Genomic DNA, 24,334 nt, shown 5'->3' with positions numbered 1-24,334 from the left:
CACAGCCTTACCTCATGGGTAGATACTTGAACAGCAGTGGTGCTCCCCACAGGGCAATATACACCTGACTACCATCATTGAATGCTGGCCTGAATTGTAAAGTGCAAATTGTGAGACCAAACAGCAACCTTAAAGCAGGCTTGTCACCAAACTTGCCTGGTTTTTACAGTATCACACTGTTTTAGAAATTCACAGCAATGATGTGTGCATTGCACAGAGCAAAAAGTGATAGTTATTTGATGGAAATATTTCTTGGAATTTTCACACCACATTTCTGTGGTTTTACAGATCAGGCAGGACAGACTTCACCTGCCCCTCTCTAATTTTTGGAGACTTACTGGTGGATTTTCTTGTGACTAGTCAAAAAGATTTACAATCAATAGTATCAGAATCTTTTTTCTCTTCATCTTTGTGACTTCAACAGCTTTAGCAGCAAACTGAAATCAGAGAGTGCATGTGTATATAAGGGAAAAAAATCTCCCAAATAGACAGCACTCTTATCAAGTAATTAAGTGATTTGATGAACCCCATGCACTGAGATGATAGACAAATTTCATGTATTGATAGTTTGGCTGTGCTGGGAAAGTGGGTAGGGGGTATAATACAGGTAGGGTGAGAATTCACTGGTAGAGGGTCATATTCATTATGATCCGTCTTTATTACAGACTCAAGCATTTTATTTTCACTGTTTAACTACCGTGAACAGCTCCTCAGCATGCAGTGATTAATTGATTCATAAATCATGATGCCTCTTTATGCACAGCAGCAAAAGAACAGTTCCAGCCACAGAAGCCCAGGAGAGTCATATAAGCTGATGGGAAACAACAGGAGGCTGAGGTTTGATCAAGCCTCAAGCTGGTCATTTCTATTCTGTGCACAAAGGGGGTCAGAGCATCAAAGTGTGTCAGGAAGGCAGGAACTGTATTCTGCACCTACCCTTCCCCCTTAACCTTCGGGGAAGGGACTGGTGGAAATCAGGGGGAAAAAACAGGATGCAAAATATGTCAAATCACATTTTCCATCCCACACCATAACTAGGTCAACAGATCACATCAGATATAGGCATCCACTCCATGACGCCAGGTGTGCAGGGAAATGACTCTCTATTTTCCCCATAATGAGCTAGACAAAGCTACCTATATAGCTGAAGTGAGGTATGTGTCTTCTTTCCAGGCTGCTCCACATCAGTGCAGGAAAAATCCTTGCCAGCTCTTGCTTCAGCTAGCAAGTGCCACAGAGGTGGTTGCTGTTCTTTGAAAGTTAGCTTCCCTCAGGCAACTGGGCTTGGACCCAGGTAATTATATACAACATTCAGACCCAGCAGCAGTTCAACATGGAAATTCCTGGATACTATGATAATATTCCAAGGAAATAAAGCCTCCGCTAACGTAAGCAAATGTCAGCATGATATAAATATTCAAGTAGCACACTAGCTTTAAAGAGCACTGGACAGCAGTGAATTCAGCTTCATCTCTGTGTTAAAACAAACATCAGATCATTCTCTAATACAACAATAAACAGAGAGAGAGAAGGAGGGACAGAAGAAGAAAGACTGTTCGTCCTCAGGAGCAGAAAGAAGAAACAGGCACAAGCTGAACTGATTGCTCCCAAGATTGGCCCTACTAATCTATCAGACTCTGCTAGATGGATAGTTCAATACGGGATCCAAGTCCAGGATATGAAACAGAAAAGTCCATGCGACAGCAAATAAATTTGGATAAACTAAGCTTCCAGAAACACATTAGTCACGTTTTGTTGTCAAAACAAAACTAATAGAGCCTAGAGATCTTACTTCCTTATTCTGCACTAAGCAGCTCCACTATAGTTTCACAGAAGTGCCTGACAACCTTACAACATATTTAGCAGGGAAGAGGCCAAAGCTGAAAAATCCCTATACCCTTGCTCGAAGAGCAGCTACACTGCACTTGCTGTTTCAGTATTTCATCTCAAGCAATCATCTGCACACTTTTCCCCAGGAATGGTTATAAGTTCAATAACCAGTATCCTGTCCCCTACAAAAGTGAGGGGCAAGCCTCGCTGGATAAGCACTTTGAGCCAGCTGCACAGAGCAGCAGGAGTTGAAAAAGGTTATAGTCTATACTGAAATACGTGAGGTCTAATAAACTCCACACTCCATGGCACAGGAGCAGATTTGCTTGTGAAATCTGAGGCTGATGCTGGAAATAGCATTTATATTTTGGCACTCATTTCCAGTCCTGACGGAACAAAGCATAGTGATACTGAAAACTGAAACAGAACTTCAAAAATCACAAAAGAGTTTGCTTTGAGTTCAGGGCAAAGGTTCATGATGGTTTCTCTTCTTGCTGCAATGGTTCGCCCAACTTTAGTATAAACAGTATTACTGTAAACTCCTATTCCTATAATAAACAAATGAAGGCATATAAGAGGTCTGAAAGCTCCAGGAGATCAGCCACAACACAGATCATTGCGTAAATGCACGAGGCAAGCAGCAAACTAAACAGAGTGCACACTGAGCTACACTGCAAGAAGCTTTTTCACATTACCTTGGAGTTTCTAAGGTCAAGTAAACACCAAGATAGCACCTAATCCCTCATCTTTGTTCCTGGACTAAAAGTCCATATGGGAAAGACAGAAGATGGAAGGAAATTTTGTGTTTTAGAGACCTATCATAGGTACGCTGAGGAATTCTTGTTTTATCCAGTGAAAATATACACAGAGAACAGGCACTAGTTAAACAGCACTGCAGTACACAGACAATTCTACCAGGGTAAATGCAGTCCTGACTTTATGGGGGAGGAGGAACTGTATGATAACCTAAGGTAATGCAGAAGCATCCTCCACCTCTTTCATACCCCTTCCTAAATCTGTACCTTGCTGTACAGTGTTCACGGTGTTCTAACTCCATCACTAAGAAAGCAGATGACAAAGAGAATAATCCTTTCCTTCCTGACACCCAGCCTAGAGTCCATCTTCCTCAAGACAGAAAGCAAACCAGCACTTCCAGCACCAAGCACACGCTGTTTCACACATACATTTGCACAAAGCTGACAAGGAGTTGCAGGATGAACTCAACTGGTGGACACAAAGCAAGAAATAAGATTAACAATTTGCACTTTTATATGTTATATGGAATCTAGTTGATCATAGATTCATATACAAATACCTCATACACATTCTACACTTTTGCAAGCATACAGCAGGCAGATACTAATGCAGGTCATACTCACTAGGATTTCACCCATAACTGTATTTGATTTGGTCAATGACAGCCTATCCAAGTTAGACATTGTAACCTTATGTCATTACCTCAGAGAAAACTCAAACATAAAATGGATCTCAAGACCTTCTTGAACAAATTGTGTTCTTCAACACCAATATTACTCATTGATCTTTACAGAAAGACAAAGCAGTCAATATTAACTAAATCACAGAGGTCAGCTGCCGCTTGAAGATGCTCACAGAACTCATGGAGTTCTTTTGTTTTAGAAAGGGTCCATGCAGCAACGACTGCTGGTATGTAATCCTTCACACAAGGTGATGGGAGAAGCAGGGGAAAGCAATGATCAAAGCTCTTCCCAGGAAGGAAGGTGTTTTCCAGATTCTCCTACTCCATGGGCAGGGTGTAGAACTAATTAAGAAACTTTAGCAGGAGGAAAGCCTTACCCTGATAAAAAAACCCCATGTTATTCCATGACTGTGCAAACATCTCTGCTCTAAACACAATCCTGTTAGTCCATAGTTGGTCTCCACTTAGGAAAAAGAAAAGGGGTGGGGGAAGGAAAAAAGAAAAATTTGCCTCCATTCTCCTTTCTCTCTTGAGGGTGTACTTCCAGCTCAATAAAGACATTATATTTGTAATTTACTCTTCAGAGGCACTTGGGCTGTTTTCCAAGTGACTCTGCATCCTAATTTAAACTTATCTTGTCATCTTCTAGGCTACTTATGAGAGATTTGCTGTTTTCAGCATTCCAGAGCCCCAACAGTTGAAAAACAGCTTCTCACTGTTACAATGGCACCACTTCTGTCAAAGCAAAAGTAAGTCCAAATACACTGAAGTCAATGGGAGTTTTCTTCAAATAAGCATGACAGGATACACACTATGACACTACATTAGCAGCACTGCACCATCAAACTGAGCCGGGAACCCTCGGACAAAAATCAGTTTGCTTCAGTCAGTAAAGACTGAATCATCTGAGTTATTTAAGTTGGCAGGATCTCCACTAGCACAAGCAGTCTTCTGGTAAGTAAAAGCCAAAGCTTCACATGAGCAAGACCAATGGGGCAGCAGGCTAGCCTCCCTCGTTCTATTGCTCTGTACACAGCAACTGACACCTTCTCTGGGCAAGACCACACTCCTTACCTTCCCTGCCACAGAAGTCATGGCTCACACCCAACATGTCTTCTTCAAATAAACCATCCATTATCTCTCCCAGATGAGCAAATGAAACCATCTCCTTTGCTAGAAAAGAACATATTTCACTTTCTGCCTTGTGAAACTCTCTCCCCAGCAGGAACATCCCCCACTGTTACTCCAGGCTAGAGACAGTAGAGAGGACTGAAACCGGAGAGCTTTAAGTGGAGAACTTGGGCAAAAGGAGAGACAGCGGTCATGAGGAAACCATGGTGGAATAATAAAGAGCCTTTTTACATTAGCCTGTTTCCAGAAAGCCCTTGTAAAGGGACTGTCTTACTAACTGCAGTAAAAACCTCAGCAGTATTTTACTCCATCTATTTAACTATTACCATTCTTGTCTGTCAAACTTGCATGTTCTGCTGCTGACTTGAGCCTTCCCTTCCAAAAAGGCTATGAGTACACCCTGTCCTACAGTCAGTATCTCCAAAATACATCTGGAGGACCAGTTCTTTTCAAAAAGAGGGGGAATTCAAAAATGAAGTCTTAATCCTGTCTGCTCTAGCCTTCACAACATTTTAGGTGTTTTTCTTGAGCTGGCACATACAACTGACATTTGGACCTCTATAATTTAACACTTGTCAGTGTAAACCAGCCACTCTGCAGCCAGAAAAATGTGTTCCTTTGGTTTAGGCTGTTTTCTTATCTGAAAGAGACAGAAAGTCTGAGCAGGGCTCACCTTACAAACTTGCAGCAGCAGGAAGCAGAAGAAAGAAAACCCTAGGAAAATGGGAGGATTAAAAATGGGAAAGCAAAAGGGGAAGAAAAAAAATAAAAAGTGTCTTCTAACTGCTCCATGGATTGGCTTATGGCTCATGGCTCTGCTGACGGATCAGCACTGACAGACTTACAGCTGTACACATCTGGCACACAGGTGTTTGTGTTAGCATTCAATAGCTAGACAGCAGCCAGATTTTTAATTGGGTTGGGAAGAAGAGATGAAACAGCAGCAGGAAAATCTAAATACACATTCAGTGGTACTAATCCAAGTCTTGACCAATGAGCTCTGCTATGCAGTTGTCTTGAGCTCTGCAGCCAGGACTAAATCTCTGGCCACAGTATGCACAGGGTCTCGTGGAGGGAAGATTCTTCTACAGTTATGTGGCAGACAAACTCAGCTGTTGCTGAATGGGCAGCATTTTTCAGCACCCTTTTGATAGAACAAAGAATAGAAACAAACGCAGAACTGCAGAAACCTCAATCCTTATGCTGGAAAAAGCAGCAGCTCTATTCTCCCTTCTTTGCATTCTACTTTCCTGACTGGATGTGGAAAGACTGCATTTGCTTTCTTAGCCACCAGAGCACACTATGAGCTTGTGTTCAACTGATAATTCACCTTGATCTCCTGGTACTTTCCTGCATCATTGCTATAAGCAATTTTGTGTCCTGCATGGAGCCCAGATGTACTACAGATACATTTTTGCTCAGATTTCCAGTCACCTCACAAAGTCAGTGGCTATTGCTGCCTCTTCACTCAACTGGGGTCCAGCTACAAATTTGACCCAGCTGTTGTTAGGATTAGATGTTTTCATGAGCTTACAAACTGTTAGCCTTATCAACTAAATGTCACTCTCACTCCTCACCATAGTGGCAGATATGATACCTTTTTGCCATAAAATCCCTCTGATGCCATTCACAAAGACATTGTTCTGTATAGTTGATATCCTTTTACCCACCCTTTCAAGCCCAACTGAGATAAGCACAAAGCATGACTGACCTATGATTACATGGGCCAGACACGTTAAAATAGTGGAATAACATTAGTTTTTCTTTGATCCTTTCAAATCTCCACATTATTAGAAGCTTTGATAAATGTCTAATCAACAGATCACTTGAACCTCTTTAAGTGACCAGGCTACAGTAGCAATGTGTTCTGACACACCCCCAAATTTTCAAAGTTTGACTTGCTTTTCCTGAGAGGAAAGCGTTAGAGGTCTTTGACAAATGCCAGCACTGAACTCCTATTGAAACAGTAACCAGAGATTTCTCAAAAAGTTGTCATACCTGCAGTGGGGTAACGAAATATCACAAATGAGAAGGTTGGGACAGTATTTGTGACACCTATATGCTCACTGTTCCCCTGATTTAAAAAGAATTTATGGCAAGCTAAAACCACTTGTAACTGCGTTTTGAACATGAGAATCATTTATTTTAAGAAAACAATCATTAGAAAGATTGTTGTGGGGTTTATTTAATGAATTAGCAATCTCAAAAGAACTATTCAAAATGTAACTTTTTTTAATCAAATCTGTTCAACCTCAGCACACGTACAATTGACATGCATCAGAGAACCAAAACTTTTGGTTCTCTTCAGATGATTTTTGTATCCTGCTTTTTTTTAAACTATTTCTGCAGCTCACTCTCAGGCTTTTCTCTCCACTTTAAGAAGCATTATTATCTTAAAATTTCATGCAAGATCACTGTTTTGGAAGAGAAAGGGAAAAAAAAGAAAATAAAAAGAAAAAATATTGATACAGGGTATTGGTGGCTTTTACAATGGGTAAAGAACTTTGCCTTTTCCTGTCCAATCTTCCTTTTCATTTTGGGTTACTGTGTTCTTCTGTTTTAATTCCCTTGACTTTTGGAAAGAATTTTATCATTTTGTCCACTTCACACAGAGGTTCCACAGGTGTGCAGCAAGGCTACTTTTCATTCATCTTGGATGTGCTCTGCTCAAGCAACAGTCATTCAGGTTCTCTTCTCCGGTTTCTTTTCCACCACTATCAAATTTCCATCCATCTCAGCTTGACTGGAGAAGAGGTGGGAATGTCAAGGATATGGACTGACTAGAATCAGAGTATTGCAAGTCTTAATACAGAACTAATTATAGACAGTTGAAACCTAGAGTAGCTGTTTTAGAGGGCCATTTGAAATTCACACTTTAAATTGACCTTCTGTCGCACCCTTGAATATGAGAACACCAAGCAACCCAAGAAATCTTAATCTTAGCAATTAAAAGTAAATTTCTGCCCATTTTATTCAAATCAGATGGAGCTTATCTGCATGCCATCTAGGAAACAAGAGAATTAATACTGTTCCTAACCACTGGGAAAGGGAAAGAAGATCACAAAGACAACAGCCACTTCCCAGTAATAATGGAGTCTCTTGCATGCACATCCACAGTCAGAAAGAAGCACAAGAAAATCTGAAATGTATCTGCCTCTTCTCAATGTTTTACTTTTGCATTAGATAGATAACATTGCTAAGAATATGTAATTTGGAAATACAAATGAGTCTCCTCTCTGCACTAGTTCTGAAATCCTTGTACATGCAGAGCATTCCAAGCTGTACACAAGCCTGCTCTTACCACTCAGTGGCAGTCATATCTTGCACTAGTATCGAGCAGGGATTTCCATCAGCTTTTTATCTCAACTGAACTAAACATGCATAACTAAACATGCATCTCAATACTTACAGAGATGTTACACACCTTCTCTAAAAGCTATTTCCTTCATGGGAAGGCACCCAGGATCAAGCAAGAAGGCACTGAGAAAGCTGGAGGGTTAGTTAAGAGATCTTGAGATGCTGAGAAAGTCCTAAGATGACTGTATCATCCTTTGTACTACAGGAGAAGACAAAATACCTACTTGAAGCTGATGGTGAGACTGGAAGGGGATGAAGGAGGGAGAGAGAAGAAATTAAGGCAATGACCTTTGAAGGATTTCTTTTGTCCCTTAATTTCTGATACAAGTAATTTGAAGGTCTATTGATGGGGTCAGCAATTGCTGACCTAGAAAGAAGATGACAACTTTCCTATTAGTGAGTTGTATGCCACCCCACTTTCCCAAAGGATTTCATGCTGTATTTTGGGTAGACAAAAGTTACATAAGAGCATCCTGTAAGCAACTCTGAGATTTGACAGCACCTGTCTGAAACATCCTCCTTGACATATACCCGGCCTGCAATGGGCTGCTGCTTTAAATAGTGGCCCCATACCAGGTGCTGACAGTCAAAGTCCCCTGCTGTCTAGCCATAGAGGCTCTCACAGTCTCACTGCCATCTGTTAAATCTTTCCTCCTCAGTAACATTTGGCCTGCTATCATTATCACTTCCTTCTCACCCCAAGCCATTCACCCACAGAAAGGCTACTCTGCTTGCTTCTGCATCAGGATTCTGCAAACTGCCATCGTGTCCAAGATCAAACTACCTTCCAGTGACTCAGCCTCCTGGAAATCCCCTTTTTACCTCAGAGAGGGAAAAGCATCACCATCCTGCTCCTTTCCTGCCAGCAGTACAAGGGCCATGCTCGCTTCCTGGTTGGCAGAGCCTTTTGGAGTCCAGCCTCAGGTTCACCAGGCTTATCAGGTGCTCAGCTCCCAAACACAGCAGATACCTGTGACCTACTCCTGCCCCTCAGCTGTGACACCCCATCTCACCATGTGCACTAATCCCAGCTCAGATTGATAACACACTTACCACTTTGGGTGTGCATAACCTTTTTTTTTTTTATTAGCACTTGGGTTTGTTTTTAGTAATTCTGTGGACTGAGAAAAGAAAAATCCCAGTGCAACCCAGTGAAATTTAATTTTACCAGTTTTACATTATCTCAGTTATGTTTGCTTGTGAAAGCTCCTCAGCTTTGATGTAATACCAGACAGTAACCAGATACAGTTTTGAATTTATAGCTGTTTCCATTAGCACAGTTATACCAAGAGCTTGTTAATGATCTAATTATCAAATTGTCTAATTATGGTTTTGCCTAATTTCTTTTGTGCACATGAATTCACTCATAACTATTGCCTGTGATCCCTGGAACACCTAAAATGAGGTGTAACATATCAAAGACTTCTCCTTTGAAATGAAATTTGTATATGCATGTACACTTCTTTTATCACTTCTGATCTCATCATATTCTAAAGATTTCTCATATACAATAGTTAAGATACACGGATACCATTTTTATGCTTGAGAAAAATATTACAGACATATGAAAACAAACAAAAATGCACCAGAAAAGTTAAAATCTATCTTTGAGGGTGCTACATGCCCCTAACTCCATGCAGCCAAATCTAAAAGCATTACAGGAGCCATGAAAAAGCATTTATTCCACCTAGGATATGGAGCAAGAAGAAGAAGCACACTTCAGCTTTTCAGCTGGGAATAATTTCATGAGCAAAGTTGTCTGCAGATTTCCACTCCAGTTGCAAGATCAGCTTATGTTTCGTTAGCACAGTATAAATATTAGTGATATGTAAAGGAGAAGAAAGAGAAAAAAAAATCCTGAAGAAACTAATGAAAATAACAAGAATCTGAACTACTCTCAGTGCAAACTGAGGTATTCTGTCACAGCTTCCTCACATGCAGTATGAGGACAAATTGCCACGCACAAGTTACCTTTTCTCCAGCTTTGGGGTAGTTGCACTGTTTAGCTCTGCCAGCACACATGGCAGAAGGTGTGTTATGACACACAGCCTTTTTTTCTTAAGTCTGCTGCAAACATACCTGCTAAATTTCATTACACTATGTCAGTGTGTGACTTTCTACCCAAACTACAAACTAATGTGTATACCTCAGCATATGCTTCAGCTCCAAATCAGCAGACTCTGCCTGCATCTGCTGAGGCATGAATTGCACAGGTTTTGGTATTTTGTGCCAAGAGTAGGTGATAGAGTCTGGCTTTGAGGGGCTGGTGAGTGCAGGAAGATGTGTAGGGAAGATGAGAAGCTGTGGTCAGGATGGAAGCTGTCGGGCTGCTGAGTGTTGCATACATGAGAAGAGGAGAGCTCCAACTCCACTCACCATGGCTTTTGCAGAACCTGCATTTGGCTGCTTTGCTGCCAGGTGATCCAGAAGGCACCTCCTACACCAACACTGACTCAAGCTGTGGCAGCTGTATGACATAAGGCTGCCCTGAGGGAAGGTGCTGCCTTGGGTCCAGAGGCTGATGGGCTACTTGGCTGCCAGACATCTGGAGATGTGAGTATAGAAGAAAGCTTCATGGATCTGAAGCCAGCTGAAGTTGGTAGAGAGTACAATATGATTCTGTGGGCCATGGTCAGGCCCCTGAGAACACTGCTGCTTCTGACATTTACCCACTGCGCTTCTCCAGGCTCATAAATGCTCTATTTCGGTACATATCTTTACAGACAGATTAGGGGAGCTTTGGAGTACAAATAATAACCTCTTCTTGTTGTCACCTATTAAAAACAGGATATCACAAACTCAGAAAGCAGACATTGTTTCAGTACAGAACTACTGGGTTTATTCAAAATTACTCACACTGTGAAACCCCAGGCTGTCACAGCCTCTATCCCATCCTCTGCACCCTCACAGAGTCCCGAGCAATTGAAATGGTGAAGGATGCAACAGGGCTCAGCTGGAAAGAGTTCTCACCAAGATCTCAATGAAGGCATTCAGAGCTGAAGGAGGCCAAGCACTCCCCTCCCCACATGCATTCACTGTGAACAGAAGCCTCAAGCCCTTGCTGAGGGACCACAGGGGACAGGCACATAATGAGCCCTCACTGCCAAACAGCTCAGTGTTGCTGGCCCCCCATGACACCGATCTACAAGTGTGGGCTAAAAACATGCCTAACCCATTCTCACCACAGCTCACGTTCTGTCCTGATTAAGCTGACTGCTGACAAGCCCAAGAGGGGATCAGCCTCTTGACTTGTGTGGTCTGATGGAGGCTAAGATTACAAATCTTTTTCCAAATAGTCCCCAAGTGAGCCACACACAAAAAAAAAAAAAATACAGAGGAGGGGGAAAAACTTCCAGTAGAGGCTGGTAATATTATCCTGCCTTAAACAAAAATACAATGTACCTCAAGTTACAGTTTCGGATGGAAAACTCTCTAGCCAGTGGGGACGAGTATGGATTTCCAACTTTTGTAAAGACTAAAAGACACTGATCGCAACTTCAGACTAATACAGGACTTCTTGTGCACCCATAATCAGTAGGGAAATGGGAATCACATCTGAATGAACAAAGCTAATAGTTCTAGAGACAGTCACTGCCACTATTATGACACTGCTCTCGAAATACACTGAGTAAGGCTAATCACTCTCTCCTCTCTACCCAAGGGCACTTCCCACAATTAATCTACAGAGTAACCCCCTAAATCAAGCTCCAGGTTTCTCCACTACTGATTCAGGTCTTAAATTCAGAAACCAAGCCAAATGTAAGAAAATCTAGACATATCTTCTTAAATAAAAATCATTTACAATCAGAAGAGTAACCCAATGGCCTCTTAAAGTACTGTCTAAGAATTTAAGCAACCACTGATTAGGTAAACACATTATAACATCTATATACGTGCATAACTCATGCAACCTGAACAAAAAAAATCTGATTTTTGTTATTTATTGACAGATGAGCTGACATCTGGATTTAGATTTTTTTTAAAAACCAACCAAACAAAAACAATAGTGTCAACACCATTGTAGAAAGATGCTTTAAGGAAAACAGCGCAAGGAACGGAAAAACAAGGAGTTGTTATTCTACTGGGTTAAATTTATTTTCACCTGAATAGCTGAAAGCTACATATGTAGAAAGAAAACAATTGTGAGAAAACTCTCCTACCATTGCATTGCTTTATTTTCCTCAGTTTCATCTTCAGAGCTTGGGCCTCATTTTATTATTAGTCTCTATTTACCTCTCATACACATCTTTACTCCTTCTGATCCAGGCAGACCCAAACAGTTATCATCAGAGGTTGCTCTTTATTCTTTTCTAAAGGAGACAAGGCACAAGCTAAGGAGCACAATGTCCTGGAATTAGCACCAAATCTCACTATTTCTATTTCTAGTGCTGGAGCAGAAGGGTTGCACTGAGAGGGAGGTAAGATTTAGAGGGCTGAAGGATCTTGAGCAGGTCAGCAGTGATTAAAGGTGTCACTGTGGTTTTAGATTCCCAAAGCATGGCCATAAGAAGCATTTTGCAGCCACATCCCACAGAAGCATCTGCATCCTGGACCTTAGAGCCTGCATGCCTTAGGAGCCATAAGGAGCAACAGGGACTCTTGAGCAGGGATACCTGGCAGGGAACCACATAACCTTGCAAAGAAAAGCTGCCAAGCATGAAGCTGTTGCAGTTTGAAACCTCCAGAGCTGTTCTACCAGGATCATTAGATCCTCACCAGCTGCACCATTCTCTCCACACAGCACATGGCTACCCCACTGTAGGCCACACCACTTTGCAGAGCAGCCTTCTGGGATTTAAAACCTCCATCTCCTCAGAAAGTGCCCACCTTCACTCATGGCAAGATAAGACACTATCTATTCTTCTTGCAGAAGCTATGCTGCTGAGCAGCCACCTCGTGTGGCCCCAAAGACCAGCTCAGCACAGCAGATGGAAAAGATAAAAAGAGAAAGAAGCAGCCACCAAGTAATTAATACTCTGCAAAACTGAAAGAGATCACCCATTGGCAGCCCTTCTACTCAGAACCTGGGCAGACGTTAAAGACTGCCCTACAATAATTCACTCTTGCTTTATATTTACTTTTTCTTATGAGCAAAGTAACACAGGCAGAGGAACTCTAGAATACTGCACTACTCAAGCTAGCAAGAACACAAGCTGTGTCCCGCGGGAAAAACAAACTGCATCTGCAAGCTGGAAGCTGCATGTAAAAACCTGATTCCTGTATGCCAACAGACCACTTTGGAAGCATACAGTGGCTCCACCTAGTATATTTTAAAATGGAGATTTTTTTGTTACCCATACTTCAATTTTGCAATGGACATATAGCTGCATTGCACAATCAAATTATTTGACATTTTTAATTACAAGCATTTTAGCTATTTTTGCAACCATTTGTACAGTTTGGTATTAGTAACAAGAACTGTGGCTCCAGCTGACAGTATCTGTCTGAAATTATTTTATCATCAACACTGCACGAATGACATGTAAGGTCTTCAAGGCTTTTCCAGTTGTGATACTAGAACACTGGGATCTTTTTGATTATTAATGCTTACAGAGTTCCCATTGAGGACTCCACTGATTACCAAAGGGACTGGCAGTCTGGAGTTACTGGGAAGTTCAACTCCCCCTCCCTCCCCTAATTTTAAATGCTTTCCGTGCTCTCAACTAAACCCTTCATTTAGTATTTTAATTTAACTTACTCTCCCAAGTTACCATCCATAGAATATTTTCTGGCATGCTCACAAAATTCCACCAGAGACCTTTTCTGGCATCCACTTCTGCAGCATTTTCTGAATTTATTATGCAAAACTTAAGGGACATGGAAAGGGAAGGATTACAGAGACATCAGTTAGTATCCAGTGCAAATATAACTAATGAAATCTGACATGTGCATATACATTCAGAGTTTTTATGGCTTAAAAAAAAATAAACATTGAATACACCACTACTTAGTAAGTTCATTTTATTTCTTGGGAGAATTATACCTGCACAGCTAGAACATTCTATACCATCTTCCACAACAGATGTGATCCTCTCATTCCCCACCCAACCTTCTGCCCCTGTTCCCAGCCAGGCTTTGTACAAAATTACTTTCACACTTATACTTGGCAGCAATGTCAGACATATCAGATGCATAAGGTGTTTGCAGCCCTCTTACTCACAAATAAGCACTAAAATTTCTCTGTCCTGAACTTAGTTATGGTTAGTTTCCTCATGTCTATGTTGGTATTTTTTAAAAATCTACACAGAAAAGCTCCTGTGCTGTTTAATAGTGTATAAACTCAGCTCTCAGAGGGCAATACAAAAAGAAATCTCAAAGGTTTGAAGACAGTCAAAGTTATTCCATCACATTTAGAAGTTTTTAACTTTAAGAAGGGAATTCGCAATGCCATGAATAAATAATTCTGACTCCTTATTGCAAAATCAGCCCCAAACAGAAATTGCAAAACCGCACACTTCCTACACTCTCCTTGCTCAGGTCCCCAGTTCTGACTGATTGAAGAGTAGTTTGTAGACTCTTGAGCAAGAGAAGCAAAGCAACAGAATCACAGAACAGCTGAGTTTGGAAGGGGACCCCTGGAGGTGATCTCAATACAACCTCCCTGCTCAAGTAGGACCACCTAAAACAGACTGCCTAGGACCAGGTCCAGACAGCATTTGAACATCTCCAAGGTGGGGACTCCACAACCTCTTTGGGCAACTTGAGTCAGTGCTTACGCATGGTGAAAGTGTTTCTTGATGTTCAGATGGAAGCTCCTGACATTCTTCCTCATTTCTGTTGGATCAGTCCAGAACTGTGTGGGCTATGGTACCTGGCAGAACAGATGTTCAAGTCACCATTTGGGACATGATTGCTAAAGATTCCCCATCTTTGTGCATACTCACTACACATCACAGCAACCACTACTATTGAAAGTTATTCTCCCTTAGTTCCTCAGATGTGGGAATCCCCAGGCTTCCTTTGCAGTGACAGAGCAGAAACCACCTACTGTACAGGTACAAACTGGGCTCAGAACTGCTATGATCAGGTCCACTGTCAAATACATTGCGGCACACTCCAAAGCGGAGCAAATGTGCGAAACAGTGCCATGCAGCCCTGTGGTACATATCCTGCCCGGGCAGGAGGCAACGATGGCCCTGTGGACAGATTTGGGACACAGCCTTAAGTCTTAAGCCCATTCTTAATTCAATGCATTAAAATGCCTTTAGGTCTCATCTCAGGAAAGTGATTCCTGTATCACGTTTCATTTGCAGCTTTAGTACATCACTCATGAGATAAATCCATGAAACAGGTTGCCTAAGTCACTACAAGCAATGTCCAAAATAGCAAATTTTTTAGGGTGAAACTAGTAGTCTGCAACCCAGTGATTCTTCACGTAGCCAAACCAGACTATACAGGAAGGGATATATTTGGGCCATAATGGCACAAACAGGTGGAGTAACTTACAGAAATCTTGTCCCTTTGTCTTCTAAAAAGTTCCATTCATTTCATTTTAAAACAAGTCTGAAAACAGAAGTGTAAAAAACAGCCAAGATTATAATTGTAAGTGGTATCACAGCAGTCCTGTGTGCAGAAAAACCCCATGTGAAGGAAACATGTCACAGCCACCACAGAGCTGTAGAAAGGCTTGGCCAACAAACAGGGTGTCTAGGTAGCCATGCTGCAGACACACAGCACCCTGCTCACAGCTGGGGAACTCTCTGACTGAGACCACTGGGCCTTGATGCCAGGACAAAATTCACTTTTCAGAAGTTGTTTGCGATGCCACCCTCTCAATTCTGCTCTTGGAGGGCACAGAGACACCATGCAGACGAAGAGCTGTGGGTGCTGAACTGACTCCTCTCCCTTCCCTGCCACCCTCCCAACACTCTCCTGCCCCTTTGAGCTCCCCAGGGTTTCCAGCTATTAAAAACTTTTTAGAAGTCCAGATACCACTGTGATATATAAGTGACTAGAAAAAGTAAAATAGAGACCCTCTACAGCTAAAAATAAATGTAAACTATCCTGGTATTGGTTGGGTGGGGGAGATGGGGAAGTAAAACACAGTAACAAATTATGCAACTTACTCCACGGAACATCTTTTCTTGATTATGTTTATTAGAGAGCTCCTATCCAAAACCTCAAATTACCCTAATTTGAAACACATTAGATTTTTTAACATAAAATACCAACCAAAAGAAACTAAATCTTGCAAGAGCAAGAAGGAATCCAACATTTTGCCTCTAATGATAAACAACTTTCACTGCAGTCCGACAACAAGAGCAGGCCTTTAGCTCTTTAAAGTGCTCCATATCCTTTAAAACACTCAGGGCCTGGTCTTGCTCACACTAATTCCATTAGTACTGAATTTCAGGACTGTACCTTTCCATTTTCCCTCCACACACAGTCCCAAAGTTTTTCTTTATTTCTCCACTCTTCCATAAGTACTACAGAGACAAGCAACAACTTTACTTTCTTACCAGCCTTTTGTAAATTAAAAAAAAAGCCCTGCCATAAAACATAGGATTTCTTTGTTTATGGCACTTAAAACAACTATCAGCAAACATAGCACACAAGAGTTGCCATGAAGGCAATGCTAGAAGATCACTGTGTGCTGAGAATTAACTCCCTTTTCCACTGTCTCTGCAAAATGGAGAAAATAGTGTTCTCATTTAAAATTAGAGAAGCTTAAATAAGGAAAAAATTGGTTCTTAGAGCATTGTATTTTCCCCTTTCAAAAAGAACAAACAGAAAAGCAAGTTTCTGGGACCTTGTTTTTGACCAGGTTCTCCTTATATAAGCAACCTTTGATCAAATATCTCCTTATATAAGCAACCTTTGATCAAATATCTGAACAAATTAATACCATCACGTTAGTTGTTTGTTTCCTCAGCATCCACTTCTTCAAAACAGTTCATGAACATCAACCTCTCAAATGAGGCATAGTTTGAAAAGGTCTAACTTTGAAAGAGCAACAGCTCAAGATTTTACTTTTTACTAACAGAGCTTCTAACCAATATCCTGCCAGCTTAGCTATGCATATAAAGAAGATTTAAGAGATAATTTATATTTTAGGTATGGTGGAGAAACATTAATACATGGAGGGTGTTGACTGAAGTGAAACACAAACACTAGTGAGCAGACATTATGAAAGTGGATATTTGGACGTTTTGCTCTGCCTAAATTCTACTACACTCACCACCACAGTATGCAATCATCTTTCAGCTCTAAAATTAAACTGTTAGTTTTCATCTTCTCTCCAGATGGAGAAGCAAATGAAATACAGTATGAACACTTCTTTTGACATACCAGGTGTTTAGACCAACAGACGTCGACCACACAAATCACAATATACTCACTAGAAAAATCCAAATAAAAGAAATTACTTTGTATATGAAACAGGCTACGGGGAGATTTGCAATGAATTTTACTGAGACTCACCCTCAAGCTAGGCGCACAAGGTCTGTATTTCAATCAGAAATATGCACTTTTGTAGTTTCACTCGGACTAGCCTTGGATATTCAGTTTCTATTCCAGCCTTTTAATTAGTAGTTCAGTTATGATAAGCCCACTCACTGAGCACTCCAAGCTTGTCACTGTGTTTCACTGGAAGTCACTGCAAAGAGGGGAGAGCAGGTTGCGTTGCCAACGAGCTGTGCTTGTGCAGGAACAGAAATGCTTCTGCAGTAGTAGAAAAGCATCAGACTGAAGGCTTTGTGCATTGCACATTTCTTTATGCATATCCATTTCACCTTTTAAGCCTAATTTAAACCTTTGAGGTATATACAAAAGCTCAAAGTTACAGATTTATGCCTCCCAAGCTATGTTCCATGCAGTACAGACTAGCTAACAGATACCACTCAAATTCTGCTACTTCCTTTACTGGATTAGCACTCATAATTACGAAATTAATTTGTTCTCTGCTTTGACCTCCCTAAAGTTTAATGTCTCACAAACCCACAGACTGACAAGGGTACACTGCAAATCCTTCTCCTATATGTTACCATGCAGATTATCACTGTTTCACAAGTGACCAAAGCCCAGTCATCAGGGAACAGAGGGAGACAATACTAAACACAAAACTAGAAGCTGTTACACCCCACCTGATCCTGCCCAGGTGGCAGATCAACTAGCATTTGTGTGAGTGGAGCCAGTATATCAATTTTTCCTCCCCTAGCAAGAGCCCCTTAGTGAGCTAATGAGATCCTCACTTTTCTCTGTCCAGCATAAGATTTAGAGCATCTTCCAAAGCAGGCTGTTAATCTAAGACCGGAAACTCAACATGATGGGGGGGATACAGTAAACCAGTGAGAATAGAATTGATGCAGGAAGCTGAAGCAAATGGAAAAGAAAATCAAAACAGTCAGCAAGGCGAAACTTTATTGACCAAGGAAAGGCTCATTTATCACATAAAAAGTACAGCATAGAAAGCTTTAGCATTCCTGACCTGGAATCTGTGATAAGGTCAGGATCCCTCATTTAGGAATCTCTCAATGACAAGTCCAGCTACTTCGGAGATAAGATTTTATTAGTGCTACTAAAAGACAAATACCTGGGACTGGTTTTTGCTGGTGCAAGCACACTTACTGTCTTAAGAATCCATGTGGAGTCTGAGAACCAGATCTTTAAATGATAGCAGTCCATACACTTGGCAGACTTTGGGACACAGTTACAAGTGAAGCTGAATTATTTTGTGACTTTCATAGTTCTGTTGCCACAGTTTTAACCTTTTCTGAAAAGCTGACAATTATATATGTTCTCAAAAAGACAAAACCAACAGTATTAACAGTTCCTCACTGACAAGCAATGTATCTGAAGGTAACATCAGGCCTGGAAAGAGACAAAATAACTCAAAAGATTTCAATTTAGTACATATCTGAACAGCATTTGGACAGAATCATAAAGCCATAGAAAAAGATGGGATAGATGGAATACTCTGACCTCTCTGGAGCCTAAGTACACATTACAGTTAGAGGAGGAAAACTGGTTACAGGTTACCTTTAAGAGTGTCTGAGTTGGTAGAGTCACCTTTGTCGGACTGTGCCTTCCTTCACTGACTATCTATGCAGAGGGAAGGTCACAGGTAACAGGAGAAGTACTTTATTTCACAAAGTGTGAGAAAATGTCACAAAATAATACAGCATAAAAGGAATACTACACTTCTGTCTTCCACAGGTAGTTTGAAAAGGAGCATGGATTAAACCTGATGAATCAGTCTAGTATCAGATAAAATCCACCGACCATGTCATTTTGTTTCAGTTTAGATTCTTACCTTGCAATTGTCAGACCATTTTTGGACTTTGAAAAACATCATCAAGACAAAGGGGCTCTTGAGATCACCACACTAAGCACATGTTTATGTTCTGAAGAATCAAACAGTACTGTCAAATACAAATGACAAACAAGAAACTTACTCTTTCCTTAAGTACCAAAGAAATGTGATTTCTACTAGCTCTGATCCTTTAAATCAGCCTAAGCACTAAAGAATAATTCCACCTACTACTCAAAAGAACAAAGGCTAATGGGATGGTTTATGGCTTGGCTCACCCAGTTCCTAAATAACCAGAAGGCTATTCCAAAAAACATACCCATTAAAGTGTTTGGAATAACCAACACAAATAACAGAAGTGTTGCAGCACCCCTGAGATGACAGAAGAACACCACACCTATATCTTTTTTTCCATTAGCCCACACATTAAATATCAACCTTGGACTTCCCTTTGGTAAAATATTGGTAAATAAAGCACCATCAGGCATTCCTGCCCCTCTGGTCCAAGTACAAGAAAAGGAGTACCATCTCTCCCATGAGAGGATGAATCTGTCACTGCTGTGGAAAGTGTATTTATACCCAGGAAACATCCAGAGAACACCACCAGGTTAAACTGAGACTCTGCAGAGTCAGGAACCAAATCCATATACTCCAAATCTGGTAAAAAGACATCAGTTGTCTTCAGCTAAATTAGGAGGATGCTTTCAAGATTATTCTGTTAATATTGAACAATGATGGAATCTAATGTTTGTTCTGTGTCGTTTCTTAATTTGCTGTTCATTAACACTAAACCCATTTAATTTTTGAAAGAAACACAGAAAAAACTGTAAATATTTTTAAATTAGAAATATATTTCTGAATTCTGAATGGAACAATAGTCTCACACAAATTTACTGTATGAAATGATGATGGTTCCTTGGGGTGTGAAAGCACAATACCAAGTAATATAGATGTTGTATAAAAGCATGAAAGAAAAAAGCAAACAGCTCCCATACACACATCTTCCCATTGAACAAAAACCCAAAAACCATTACAATAATCAAAAAACAGTAGAGCAAACAACGCTAAAAAAAAAAAAAAAAAAACAAAGCACTGTAAAATTGAAAATTCACAGCAATTTCCAGACCAGTGTGGCTAAAGCCTCTGCAATAAACAGAGTTCCAACCAACATGGAAGTGGCCTTTTCTGCTGGCTGGGGATTGATTTTCCTTTGGGCTTATCCTTGAAAGTAATATATCTTCCTGAATGGATCTCTTTCACTCCTGTTCTCAGGAGCAGCAGATTAACAATTTATCATGGTTCTTCAGCAAAATGAAACTGCTTCAGCTTTAGTATCATTCACAGGATGGGCCCTTAGAATCATTTGGACTCCAGCATCTACTTACAAAAAGAAGAAAGAGAAAGACCAGTGAATTTCTGATCTGAAATTCACTGATGACCTGCTTGGCCTCACAAACGTGCTTCTGACAGTTACAGTGCTGATACAGATTAGAGTTTAGAATTATAGAATTGATTATGTTGGAAAACACCTTTAAGATCATCAGGTCCAACCTTTAACCCAGCACTGCCAAGTCCATCACTGAACCATGTCGTCAGGTGCTAGGGATGGTGGCTCAACTACTTCCCTGGGCAGCCTGCTCCAATACTTGGCAACCCTTTCCATGCATAAGTTTTTCCTTATATCCTACCTAGACCTTCACTGGCACAGCTTGAAGCCATTTCTTCTTGTCCTGTCACTTTTTACTAGGAAAGAGAGACCACTGCCACCTCACTACAATCTACTTTCAAGTAGTCAGAGAGTGACAAGGCTGAACAGCCCCAGGCTTCTCCAGGCTAAACAGCCTCAGCTCCTTCATCTGCTCCTCACAGGACTTGTGAAAAGTACCTTAACACCCTCACAAAAGAGAATTTCTCCTAATATCTAGTCTAAACCTGCCCTCTTTCCATTTAAAGCCATTCCTCCCTCGTCCTATCACTGCATGCCCTTGTAAATAGTCCCTCTCTATGGCAGCTTCTTCAACAGCTTCTGGGATTTGGGTGACATCAGGCTTTTTCCTTTGTTTTTCTCCATCTTCATACTGACTGACAAGGAAGATTTTCCCTGTTCCCACTCTGATTTAGAAACATTGCCAGCCTTTGCTGCAAATTTGATATAGATATTAGTAATTATACATGATGCAAAACAGTCAAGCTCCGTTTTTATTCTACGTATGGGGCAGCAGGTGGAGGTCCTGCGTGGGCAAGCTGGCACAGCTTCAGTTAAAATTCAGTTTTAATTGGCCTGCCCCACCGGGATGGAAAGCAAAGCAGTCTTCCCAAAGCAATTCTGAGAACCCACTCAGTTCTCTATTACCTAGACATGAACAGGCATTCTGAAGGATTAAGTCAGATTCTTTCCATCAGCACATAGAATTCCCAAGTAGTACATTTCTGACTAGACACTTTATAAGGAACAGACAACATTATGCTGGTAAACCCCTAATAAGAAGCTGATATTAACTGAAACAGATAAACACTCTCTTTTTACAGGGACACAATATCCTCATATTTAAATTCACCGTATGACCGAAGTTTGGCCTACATCTCTTACACATTTTGTTCCTACAGTTCAGGTGTACTTTCTCAGATTATACGCAGCTCCTAAGTAACTCAACTTCACAATGGAATACACTTAGAAATAGGAAAAGAAGTGGCATTTAATAAGCATCTTTATACACAGCCTACAACCCAGTGCTGCCTACATCTGGACAAAGTACAGCAACTGATTTTAGAAACAGCAGGTCTAGCTAATACTCAGAAGGGAAATAACATGGGGAATCCAATATGGGGGGACGAAAAAAACATGTATGCTATTGAATATTGGGTCACTACTGAATACCTGATGAAAAGGAATTAAAACAGAAACTGTCTGTATGCAATAGCATATTTAGCTACAGGGATATGAGCACAGCACTCTCAGACACATTACAACCTAAGCCTGTCATTTTTGCCACAACAGAATTAAGGAGCAGAGGGGTGACCCGTAACAACATTAAGAATCAGGATTCCACTCATCTTCAGGTCTTTACGGACAGACAGCACAATCAGAAAAGTCTGAAAGTTAAAATTATCTCCTCCATTTCTTCAAATGTAGCACCAAGTCCTGACAAGAGTAAAGAGGAGGTAATACAAGTGAGAAAGAAGCAACCTGCACCACTTTCCTAAGGGGAGGTTTTACTGCCAGCTCAGCAGCTAAGGTCTCACAGCCCCCCATGCTAACTTGCAGAGCTTCACTCTATTACTGAGCACCATGAACACCTGCAGCCCTGAGCCCCTTCCCCAAAAGAGTTCAGCTACCCAAAAAGACAAAAAAAAATACCCCCAAAAAAAAAAGCCCAGAGGATGAACGTCAGGAGCAAACAAATGGATCTTCCAGCTCTTAGCTTGACAAGTTAGTTGGTTGGCCATAATGGTAGCTCTGCTACTTGAGCATTTGATACACTGCACTACACACTTAAAAACAGTAAGTTAAAATAATAAAACTGTAGTCTTTCAACTAGCCAACACATCCACCTTGTCTGGAGGACTTATCCAGTCTTGCCACATTGCTCCCCTGCCCTGCTTTCTTTGCAGCACCACAGAGTTCCTGTAGCTAAAATGCAGCATCCAGGAGTAATACAAGGTGCCTGTTTTATGAGATTAACAAGGTTAGGTTGCAGCCTAAATAAATCATAGCAAAGTTAAATGAGGGTGGACTGGCTCTGATATATAAAAAAATGTCAAGTAAGCCACAACCTCTACACTAAGCTGCAGCTCAACTGAAATTCTGAAATGGAAAGGAAAAATCAAGGAGGTTTATCTGCTGAATTGGAAGAAGCACTATGAACAGGGCTTTGATGAGTTACCACTGAAGTAGAGTGGCTGTCCATATGGCTTTAAAGACACAGGTCTCTAGGTAACAAAAATAAGAGGAAAGTGTGGGAGAGGGCACAAGAAAGAAGCAGAGAAATATTTCCCACTGGAAAAATACCAGTCACTCCTCTTACTGCACTTCTTTTCAAATCATTCCTCTTGACTTCAGCAAAAACTGCCCCAATGAGCTGGGAGTCAGCCAAATTTTCCACAAATTCCAGCTCAGTGTAATGACAATTAGCAAAAATTTGGAGAAAAGGTGGTGGGGAAGTAGGGATAAAAATGGAAACCCATCAGCCTGGTCTCTTTCATTTAATACTAAAAACTTACTTGTTTCTAAGTTGTCTTCTCCAGCAGTGGTGGAGACATAGCACCTGACTTTGGAAGCAATTTCTGCAGAGTGATCAGGGTCTATCTCAACAGGGAGTCCCCTCACAGGAAGTCACAAGAGATGTCTCAGGACTTAGACCTCAGAAGAATGCTTGGAGCCTGGTAGATGTTTTTTTTGTTCATCCTCCCTGGGTCAGCAGAGAAGCAGGCTAAAAGAGCATTTTCAGGCACAAAAAGGAAGTGCTCTTGCTCCTTGTAATCCTGTTAAAAGGAGTCTTTGTGTCAATCTTGTTTTTTGCTTTGTTTCTGCTTCAACTAAGTTAACACAGTAATTAATTATCTTACAGAATGCAGAAGACATTATGGTAAAGAAACCTCAAAATGTACAGGTTGGATAGAGGACTAAAAATCCAACAGTCCTTGGTGCCAAGCTGGTCTCATGGTTGGCTGTTATGCCTGGCACATGGGCAAAAAGAGGAGATTCTTGGTGGTGATGTTTTTCAGGGAGTTGGATTTTTTTCTTTTTTCTATGAAAACCGAGCAAGCAGCACAACCAAGCATTGTCTCCTGCAGTTCTACAGGCTTCCATTTACACTGATCATCATATACCTGGGCAGACAAATACAGAGGTGTAAATCCCACCCAGGTGCATTATTCGTGACAGGTCACATCTCTCAAGTTGCCCTATCCTATACCCCAGCTGCAAGGCTGCAATGCTCACAAGTCCCCTGCCAGCCCTCAGATGGGGTTTATCCTCTCCCCTCCTCTCTTCCAGCTACATTAAACCATCTGTGCTAGAGTGAAATGGCTCCCTGTGTCTGATAGATTGCATTTACAGCTGCCCCTGGAATACACTAGTTGTACCAAAGGGATGCCATTTCAGCATCTCCATCCCTTACAATTTTATTAGCATCTGGCAGCTACTGACTGTCAAGTGCAAGAAAAAAAAATGGGTACAAAAACATGTCTCTGAAACAAAAAGATGAGCTGTAAAATGGTGGTTTGCATTTGTTTTTTTTTTAACTAAAAGCCAGTCTCTGAGGTTTCTTCTCATAAACTTAACCAGCAAAAGACTTCCACTTTTAGAAACAGAGGTGAATTACCATCAA

General features: G+C 41.0%; 1 protein-coding gene across 1 annotated transcript in view; it reads right to left on the bottom strand.

The window, feature by feature from the left end:
* The window catches only part of KIF26B (kinesin family member 26B), a 293,798-nt gene that overhangs the window by 206,079 nt on the left and 63,385 nt on the right, over window positions 1–24,334 (bottom strand). The gene's annotated exons all lie outside the window — the stretch shown is intronic.

Source organism: Lichenostomus cassidix, chromosome 3, assembly GCF_008360975.1.
Source record: "Lichenostomus cassidix isolate B80296 chromosome 3, HeHo_3.0, whole genome shotgun sequence".
Lineage (NCBI taxonomy): Eukaryota > Metazoa > Chordata > Aves > Passeriformes > Meliphagidae > Lichenostomus > Lichenostomus cassidix.
The sequence above is the reverse complement of the archived record's forward strand: the minus strand, read 5'-3'. Positions and strand labels throughout refer to the sequence as shown.